The 10113-nt window shown below is 43.8% G+C and overlaps 1 long non-coding RNA gene across 1 annotated transcript; it reads left to right on the forward strand.

The window, feature by feature from the left end:
• The first annotated feature begins 1160 nt into the window (after positions 1-1160).
• LOC145859400 (uncharacterized) lies at positions 1161-7890 on the forward strand. Its single transcript, XR_014379599.1, has 2 exons — positions 1161-7368; positions 7580-7890. It is a non-coding gene; the product is annotated as an uncharacterized LOC145859400 (long non-coding RNA).
• Positions 7891-10113: the final 2223 nt, after the last annotated feature.

The raw sequence follows: 10113 nt of genomic DNA on the forward strand, positions 1-10113 counted from the left end.
GGTGTAGGGGAACAGAACAGTGTAGTGACCACAGCATGTGGTGGTGGTGTAGGGGAACAGAACAGTGTAGTGACCACAGCATGTGGCGGTGGTGGTGGTGTAGGGGAACAGAACAGTGTAGTGACCACAGCATGTGGTGGTGCTGTAGGGGAACAGAACAGTGTAGTGACCACAGCATGTGGCGGTGGTGGTGGTGTAGGGGAACAGAACAGTGTAGTGACCACAGCATGTGGTGGTGCTGTAGGGGAACAGAACAGTGTAGTGACCACAGCATGTGGCGGTGGTGGTGGTGTAGGGGAACAGAACAGTGTAGTGACCACAGCATGTGGTGGTGGTGTAGGGGAACAGAACAGTGTAGTGACCACAGCATGTGGTGGTGGTGGTGTAGGGGAACAGAACAGTGTAATGACCACAGCATGTGGTGGTGGTGTAGGGGAACAGAACAGTGAAGTGACCACAGCATGTGGTGGTGGTGTAGGGGAACAGAACAGTGAAGTGACCACAGCATGTGGTGGTGGTGGTGTAGGGGAACAGAACAGTGTAGTGACCACAGCATGTGGTGGTGCTGTAGGGGAACAGAACAGTGTAGTGACCACAGCATGTGGCGGTGGTGGTGGTGTAGGGGAACAGAACAGTGAAGTGACCACAGCATGTGGTGGTGGTGGTGTAGGGGAACAGAACAGTGTAGTGACCACAGCATGTGGCGGTGGTGGTGTAGGGGAACAGAACAGTGAAGTGACCACAGCATGTGGTGGTGGTGTAGGGGAACAGAACAGTGAAGTGACCACAGCATGTGGTGGTGGTGGTGTAGGGGAACAGAACAGTGTAGTGACCACAGCATGTGGTGGTGGTGTAGGAGAACAGAACAGTGAAGTGACCACAGCATGTGGTGTAGGGGAACAGAACAGTGTGTGACTGTTTCCTGTGTCCAGGTTGACCGAGTCTGAGGAGAATGCTGATGAGATGCTGAGAAAGATCAGACCAATGAAGAGCAGTAAGTGTGTGTGCAAGATATGAGAATGAGATATTGAGAGGCCAGTGGGAAGATTCTAGTATTTCCTACCAATATGAATATATTCATGTTCTTTGTTTTATATCAGTAGTCAGTATTTCTATTCTCTTATATCTCATCATCTTTGTTATTTTAGAGACCCAAATATTTGGCTGGTTCAACTCTGCTGCTGACCACTCTGGAGGAGCTCACTGAAGAACAGCTGAAGACATTTCAGTCTTACCTGACTGCTTTCCTCCCATCCCAGAGAGTCAGCTGGAGAACACTGACAGACAGGACACAGTGGATCAGATGGTGAAGAGACATGACCCCGAGGAAGCTGTGGAGATCACAGTGGAGATCCTGAGGGAAATGAATCAGCATATTCTGTAGGTGGTAACACAGCAAGACGATCGGGTCCATGATGGTATAGTTAAGCAATAAGGCCAGAGGAGGTGTGGTATATGGCCAATATACCACAGCTAAGGACTGTTCATATGCATGATGCAACTCGGAGTGCCTGGATACAGCCCTTGGCAATATATTGGCAATATACCACAAACCTCCGAGGTGGCTTATTGCTATTATAAACTGGTTACCAACGTAATTAGAGCAGTAAAAATACATGTTTTGTCATACCCATGGTATACGGTCTCATATACCACAGCTGTCAGCCAATCGGCATTCAGGGCTCGAACCACCCAGTTTATAATGAGAGATAGAGATTATATTCACACAAAGATCACCCATCTTGATCACTGTTTCTGAGCTAAAGATGTCAAGTAGAATTTGACAGATGACACATGATCCTGTATAAATCATACTTCCATACGTCTGTAATAATACTTCTGATCAGGTCCACCGGTTCCAGAGCTGTCTAAATGTGAATCAGTCAACAGCAAAGTCAGTTAAGTTAGTAATGGGTAAGCATATTGGCAATACATAAACTCTGCTGCTGGCCTCTCTGGAGGGGCTCACGCTCGCTGAAGACGTTTCAGACATACCCGACTAGTGTCCAGCTGCCTGACTGAGAGACAGTTGGAGAACGCTGACAGACAGGTCACAGTAGATCATATGGTCGAGAACTACAGCCCTGAGAGAGCTATGGGGATCACACTGATGATCCTGAGAAGGATGAACCAACATGATGTAGCAGGGAAGTTAGAGAGAGATTACAGACACAGAAGAAGTACAACTGTTCAGAAAATGTGTCAAATGTTCCTTCAAACAAAGACATGATTTAAAAAGTTGATTGTAGAGGAACGGGACAAAGTAATATGAAACATATACCGTTATCTCTCTTCACTTCTATAGCAGTATCTATCACAGCAAAAAGATGGTGGAGAGACTCATCAGACACTGGTAATGATGAAGAGTGAGAGAAGAAACCGGAAGTTCTAGAGTCTGGGACTGACCGGCATCGGGCAGGAAAGACACTGGAATCACAAAGGAGGAAGATTTACTGGTCCCGATGAGGAGGAGAGAGGATGATTGGGTTCACACTATCCACATACTGCTCTTGACATTTGCATTAGCCTGCACAATCATTGCCGTCCCCAAAGTCCTCTGAAAAGTCTGAATATTGTATAAACTCTCCAAAAACATTCCTTACCTCAGGATACTTTAACTGGTGACTATCCAGGAGATTAAAGAAAAAGGAGCTTTCTGTTGCTGGATAGATCTGAGAGATTTATTGATGGGACATACAAACAGGATGCATGTTTTTTGGATTTCAAGTCCTTCGGTCAGCACCTGATTCCCTTTTTAGTTTAAGCTGGGCTGAAACGCGTTTTGGTATACTATTTTCCTTTGTATAAACTCTCATCTCTGCTAGTTGTCCAGACAAAATATCCACAGGAAATGTATCGTTATACAGACTTCATCATTTCACCTAACGTCAGAGTAGAAGTCCTGCATATGTGTGTACAAGCAAGACATGCAGAATAGGCATATGTGAGATACTTTTGACATGAGGTAAAGCAATGAAGAAAGATACCTGCAGACTCATTGTGTGTGTCTGTCTGTCTTCTGTAGTCTACTCACCCTGTGTGTGTTTGTAGTCAAAAAGAAGTTTTTCCGGAGTGAAAGGTCAAGCACTCTCCTGCTGCCTTCATCGTCCTCATCATTCCAGCCTGTTGACGACTCCATGGATCATCTCACCATCAGGACACCTCTCCGTCTCTCACCTTCACGTCTCTCCTCTCCACGTCTCACATTCACGTGAGTCTCCTCTCCACGTCTCACATTCACGCGAGTCGCCTCTCCACGTCTCACATTCACGCGAGTCGCCTCTCCACGTCTCACATTCACGCGAGTCTCCTCTCCACGTCTCACATTCACGCGAGTCTCCTCTCCACGTCTCACATTCACGCGAGTCTCCTCTCCACGTCTCACATTCACGCGAGTCTCCTCTCCACATCTCACATTCACGCGAGTCTCCTCTCCACGTCTCTCCTCTCCAGTCAGTTAAGAACACATTTTTATTTGCCAACATGTATGAATTGATGTCTTATTATAATATGAGTTTACTCTACTGTATTAATTTCCATCTAACATGCATTACATATTTTAGGCTGACTCTCTCTCGCTCTTTCTCTCTCTCATTCCTCCCTCACAGCATCACATGCCCATGGCTCCACATCTTCCCCATCATCACACATTACATTGTAATTTCCTGCTGAACAACCAGGGTGCCCTAGAGACGAGGATAGGGTTGCAAAACTCCTGGAACTTTCAATAAATTCCCTGGTTTTCACGAAATCCTATTGGAGTATTCCCGGAATCAGGAGGGAAAAAGCAGGAAATCCAGAATCGTCTGGAAAACCAGGGAATTTATTGAAAGTTTCAGGAATTTTGCAACACTACTCCTACATCCCGTACCAGACAGACAGGCATACAATTATTAACATAGGGTATATTTTCATGTTTTCTTAATATCTTAAATAAATCCCACAAAGGCAATGAAGGAGTCCGAATGTTATTTAATAACAAATATAACCTGCGATTCAACTGGAATCATTAAGAACAAGATAATATCAGAAAAGTATTGACTTTATTGCTGGATGAAGACAAGAACGGCTTCTCTCTCTCTCACCTATTTTGGTTTTGTGTCAGTTTGTCCACAAGAGGGCGACGCACTACCTGATAACTGACTGCTCGTGTACACTTGCCGTCAGTTAGGAATGGCTTACATGCTGTCAAAACGAATCGTTTCTAATCTTCTCTCCTCCTTCCAGGCTTTTTCTTCTTTAGACTTTATATTGCGATTGGCATCTAACCAATGAGGAGATGGGAGAGGCAGAACTTGCAGCGCTATAAACGTCACAAATAGAACGGACTTCTATTTTATCACTTGGCAACGCAGACGGTCGTTGGCATGCATGAGCAGTGTGCGTGCAATAATTGAATAACATGTCTAAATATATTTTGCGACCCTCGCGGTGTTGACCGTTTTATGTGTGGATTAATTGTCAGAGTAGAGGACCTTGTGCATTTCAGGTAAAATAACAACTCAACACAAATGACAAATTAGCTAGCTAGCTAAATAGGACAAATTAGCTAGCAACTGCAAGCTATCTAGCTAAATTGCCATATATGTTTAATGCTTTTCGACCTGTCCCCAAATTAATATCATTGGTTCAGAGTTTGTTTTTATATTTTAACCTGCGTGTTGTGGTTTGGTGTGGGGGGCCAAAATCTATTTGTGCACGATGTTAGGCCGCCCAGAATGGCTCGCTTGTGGGCGTGCTGGCAGCATATAACAGCACGTTCGATTGTGCGTCAAGAATTCAGCATAGCATTTTGTATGAAGGTCTGGTTATTAAATAGTTGAATCCATTCTCCATTTCATGAATGTATACACATGTAAATAGTAATATGCTCTAAAACGCGCTGGTGACAAACACTTTGCTGCCCTTTTTCCAATCATCCACATGACTGGGAGAAGCTATTGAAGTGAATACATTATAAAAATGTAAAGGAAACGATGTAGTATTAGCTAGGCTAATAAAATGAGCTGCTAATGTGGCTAGCTATCTAGCCAACTTATACTGTATAGATAGCTAACTAAGTGAATTAAATATCACCAGCTACCTAACTTCATATTAGCTAGCTATCTTGATGTATTTATCACTGTAAAAAAACTAACTCCAAATGCATTTGTAGGTAGGTAGCTAACAGTCATGGAGGAGGGTGAAAGTATGGCAGCCTCAACTGTCAAAGTGAGAAAGTAGGCTATTCTGGATAGGGCAGGTATTTTTGTGTAGTTCCTGTCCCTAGAAGTGAGGACGGAGATAATAGTAACATAATATTCAGTGTGGTCTAATTTGAGTATAATGAAGTCTGTTTCTTATGATGTTTTCAGTCCTCAGATACAGAGAGCTGTGAAAGCCTGTCTGCAGATGAAAAGGTCCCAATAAAGAGCAGTGGTTCTCAGTCCTGGGGACTCAAAGGGGTGCACATTTTAGTTTTCGCCTTAGCACTACACAGCTGATTCAAATGATCAACTCATCATCAAGCTTCAAGTGGTATTTATATATTAATTTGTGATGCTATCCTTGATATGATCCTGCTGTTGTCACATGCTACACATGAACATGTGTGTGTGCACATGCATCTATCTATCCAATGCTATCATGATTTGTTATCAGGGATATTATACTCTAGTAATCCACAATGACCTGGTGATGTAAAAGTCTAATAATGACATGATCTTCCATATTCCTACAGATACCTTGTAACTGGAGATTCCATCAAAACAATTGCCTAGTTACCGTGTCGGGCACTGTAAGGTTGGGTGACCAGGGCCATCTGGGACTGCCTCCTGGAGGAATTCAGGTGTGTGAAGGCTACCTGTGTCCTGCATAACTTCATGAGAGTGGAGACGAGGACCAGGAGGGGATCTGCAGCTCGCCGCCGTGTGCCAGAGGAGAAGTCTGCTGCTCTGCAGGATGTTTCAAGGATGGGGTCCAACAACGCAGCAAGAGGCAATCCGTGTGCGGGAGATCTTCACCTACCTCTTCGAAGAGGGTGCTGTTCCCTGGCAACACCATAGACTACACTATGCACAACCTAAGGCTCTTTTAAGAGCCATCCACATTGCAATAAGAGTATTCTTCCATTTACTTAGTTATGTCAACTGCAGTTTCAATTCCCAGTTTCTCTCCCTTTGATTTCTACTTCTCAGGTGAGGGTGCTATTTAGGTAAGGGTGTGATGTCTGTAAAAAACGGGCTATTTTAAGTCACCCATATTGGAAAAATGTAAACAATTAGACACTCTATAATCCACACCTACACACTCATGTATCAATCTGATTGATGGATTGTGTTGTGCAGTAAGGAGGCTCAGTTGTATAACTGTGGCTCCTTCAACCTTCAAAGAATAGGCAAGATGGCCAACCATGGAGAATTCTAATACCCTGACTACACTGCTCGCGTTGCAAAATAAATGTAGGAATCTGTTATTAAATTATTGCACCCACATTGCACCCATTATTGCACCCACACGTGCTAACAAGCGTCTGCGTTGCCAAGGGCTAAAATAGAAGTAATTCCTATTTCTGACGCAGATCGCGCTGCAAGTCCTGCCTCTCCCATCTCCTCATTGGTTATACCCACGTGGGTGATTGAAAGACGAACTGTGTTGCCGGTTGTCGTGGTAATACTATGAAAGTGTAGATGCCAATCACCATATAAGTTCAAAGATGAAAAAGCCTGGAAGGAGGAGAGATGACTAGAAACAATTCGGTTGACCGTTTTATGTGTGGATTAATTGTCGGAGTAGAGGACCTTGTGCATTTCAGGTAAAATAACAACTCAATGTTTATATCCCAAGTCAAATTAGCTAGCAACAGCAAGCTAGCTAAATAGGACAAATTAGCTAGCAACAGCAAGCTAGCAAGTGCAGGCTAACTAGCTAAATTGCCATAAATTTGTAATGCTTTTCAACCTGTCCCCAAATTAATGTCATTGGTTCAGAGTTTGTTTTGATATTTTAACCTGCATGTTGTGATCGCGTTTGGTGTAGGGGGACAAAATAAATTAATGCACGATAGCGCACGCGCGCAGCCGGTTTGGGTTCCGTGTAAGACTTCATTATTTCTATAACTACACTGTATTGTTTGTCCTCGTCTGTCTGTGCATGTTTTTCAGGAGAGTACTCTGCAGCCACTTAGTGTAGACACCAGGTGAGGCCACACACACACAGATTCCTGTTGAACACTGTCTCTTTAACTACCTTGTTTTCTCAATAACAGTCTCTCTCCTTCACTTCATCCATCTCTCCCCTTCTCCCTAAATCCTCTAGGTTACATCAGCTGTGTCGGTGAACCCCTCCCTCATCTGAACTGGCTACATAGAGGGCACAGCATGATCTGAGGTGAGAGGTCACTTGGTCAGGTCAACAGGAAGTATTATTAAAGAGATGCTTTACATTGAAATACAGACAGAGATGTAGTAGTCCCAGAGTTAATGATCCAAGGTCAGTTTTGCATTTCACCTCTTATTATGATGACTAACAATGTTAGAATAAAAAAATAAAAACACAAGGCTTAAAATGCTATTTCTCTCCATCTGTCTCTCATCTGCAGATATGTTTATGTGAGAGGATGCCAACCCCCAGTCCCATCATCGCCACCTCACCCGCTTTTAAGATAACCTTCAGGCTGACTAGAGACACTTATGTAATTGTGATGAACTGAGAGAATATTTGGGTAGCACTGTGATTCATTAATCATATGCTGTCTTCCCTACTCCTCTGTTCTTACCTCTTTCCCTTTTACACCTCTCTCGGCCACCTCTTTTTATTATAATGCACACCATATGTGCATTGAAGTACAGATTGAACTTGTATTTATAACACTTGGATAATGAACTTCTTTCAATAAAGCCTTAAACATTGCCTACTTGTTGAAATTAAGTCTCATTTGATGAAATACTCCAGCTATCCTGTGTTTATCAGATCAATGCAGATGAAGGGCATTAGATATTGAGATGAACCCGTTTTAGATTATTTACATGATGCATAGGAAGTGTAGTGTACTGTTTTTATTCTATTTCTGTAAATATGAATTACAGATCAGCCTTTTACTAGTTAAATCCAGTTTCTAGTATATTAGTTAGTGTGTAACCATTGTCATACTCCTGGTATTGGATATGACTGAAAAATAATCTGACATTCATACCTGAAATGCACCTTTATTTGCCAAGGTAGAGTACACGATCAGTGAATATATTAAATGTACAGTCTACAATGTGGGGATCTCATGCATGGTAATAACTACATGTACAGTATCTCACAAAAGTGAGTACACCCCTCACATTTTTGTAAATTTGAGTATATCTTTTCATGTGACAACACTGAAGAAATGACACTTTGCTACAATGTAAAGTAGTGAGTGTACAGCTTGTATAACAGTGTAAATTTGCTGTCCCCTCAAAATAAACTCAACACACAGCCATTAATGTCTAAACCGCTGGCAACAAAAGTGAGTATACCCCTAAGTGAAAATGTCCAAATTGGGCCCAATTAGCCATTTTCCCTCCCCGGTGTCATGTGACTCATTAGTGTTACAAGGTCTCAGGTGTGAATGGGGAGCAGGTGTGTTAAATGTAGTGTCATTGCTCTCACACTCCCTCATACTGACTGGTCACTGGAAGTTCAACATGGCACCTCAACATGGCACCTCATGGCAAAGAACTCTCTGAGGATCTAAAAAAAAGAATTGTTGCTCTACATAAAGATGGCCTGGGCTGTAAGAAGATTGCCAAGACCCTGAAACTGAGCTGCAGCACGGTGGCCAAGACCATACAGCGGTTTAACAGGACAGGTTCCACTCAGAACAGGCCTCGCCATGGTCGACCAAAGAAGTTGAGTGCACATGCTCAGCGTCATATCCAGAGGTTGTCTTTTGGAAATAGACGTATGAGTGCTGCCAGCATTGCTGCAGAGGTTGAAGGGGTGGGGGGGTCAGCCTGTCAGTGCTCAGACCATATGCCGCACACTGCATCAAATTGGTCTGCATGGCTGTCGTCCCAGGAGGCCTCTTCTAAAGATGATGCACAAGAAAGCCCGCAAACAGTTTGCTTTAGACAAGCAGACTAAGTACATGGATTACTGGAACCATGTCCTATGGTCTGATAAGACCAAGAAACTTATTTGGTTCATATGGTGTCAAGCGTGTGTGGCGGCAACCAGGTGAGGAGTAAAGACAAGTGTGTCTTGCCTACAGTCTAGCATGGTGGTGGGAGTGTCATGGTCTGGGGCTGCATGAGTGCTGCCGGCACTGGGGAGCTACAGTTCATTGAGGGAACCATGAATGCCAACATGTACTGTGACATACTGAAGCTGAGCATGATCCCCCTCCCTTCGGAGACTGGGCCGCAGGGCAGTATTCCAACATGATAACGACCCCAAACACACCTCCAAGACGACCACTGCCTTGCTAAAGAAGCTGAGGGTAAAGGTGATGGACTGGCCAAGCATGTCTCCAGACCTAAACCCTATTGAGCATCTGTGGGGCGTCCTCAAACGGAAGGTGGAGGAGTGCAAGGTCTCTAACATCCACCAGCTCCGTGATGTCGTCATGGAGGAGGACTCCAGTGGCAACCTGTGAAGCTCTGGTGAACTCCATGCCCAAGAGGGTTAAGGCAGTGCTGGAAAATGATGGTGGCCACACAAAATATTGACACTTTGGGCCCAATTTGGATATTTTCACTTAGGGGTGTACTCACTTTTGTTGCTGTGTGTTGAGTTATTTTGAGGAGACAGCACATTTACACTGTTAACCTCTCTTGGGTATGTGGGACGTGACCGTCCCACCTGCGGGACACACTATTCAACAGCCAGCAGGGGCGAAAATCTGATATCAACTTTGGAGGGGACAATTACATTACATTTTCTCAAGAGCAATTCCTGAGGGGGACACCAAAAGTAGTGCTGTAACACATAGCCTACATTGTAATATGGTAAATGTAAATTGAGGAACCAAAGAAATAAGGTGTTTGCCGTACTCCTAACTACCGGTACCCAAAACTACACAACTAATCACAACAGCAATACCATTGCCTTTAACAAATCTTAGTTCAGTCACCAGTTTAAGTTGAGAGTGGGGGTATCCATGGC

Source organism: Salmo salar, chromosome 12 (assembly GCF_965601325.2).
Source record: "Salmo salar chromosome 12, fSalSal1, whole genome shotgun sequence".
Classification (NCBI taxonomy): Eukaryota; Metazoa; Chordata; class Actinopteri; order Salmoniformes; family Salmonidae; genus Salmo; species Salmo salar.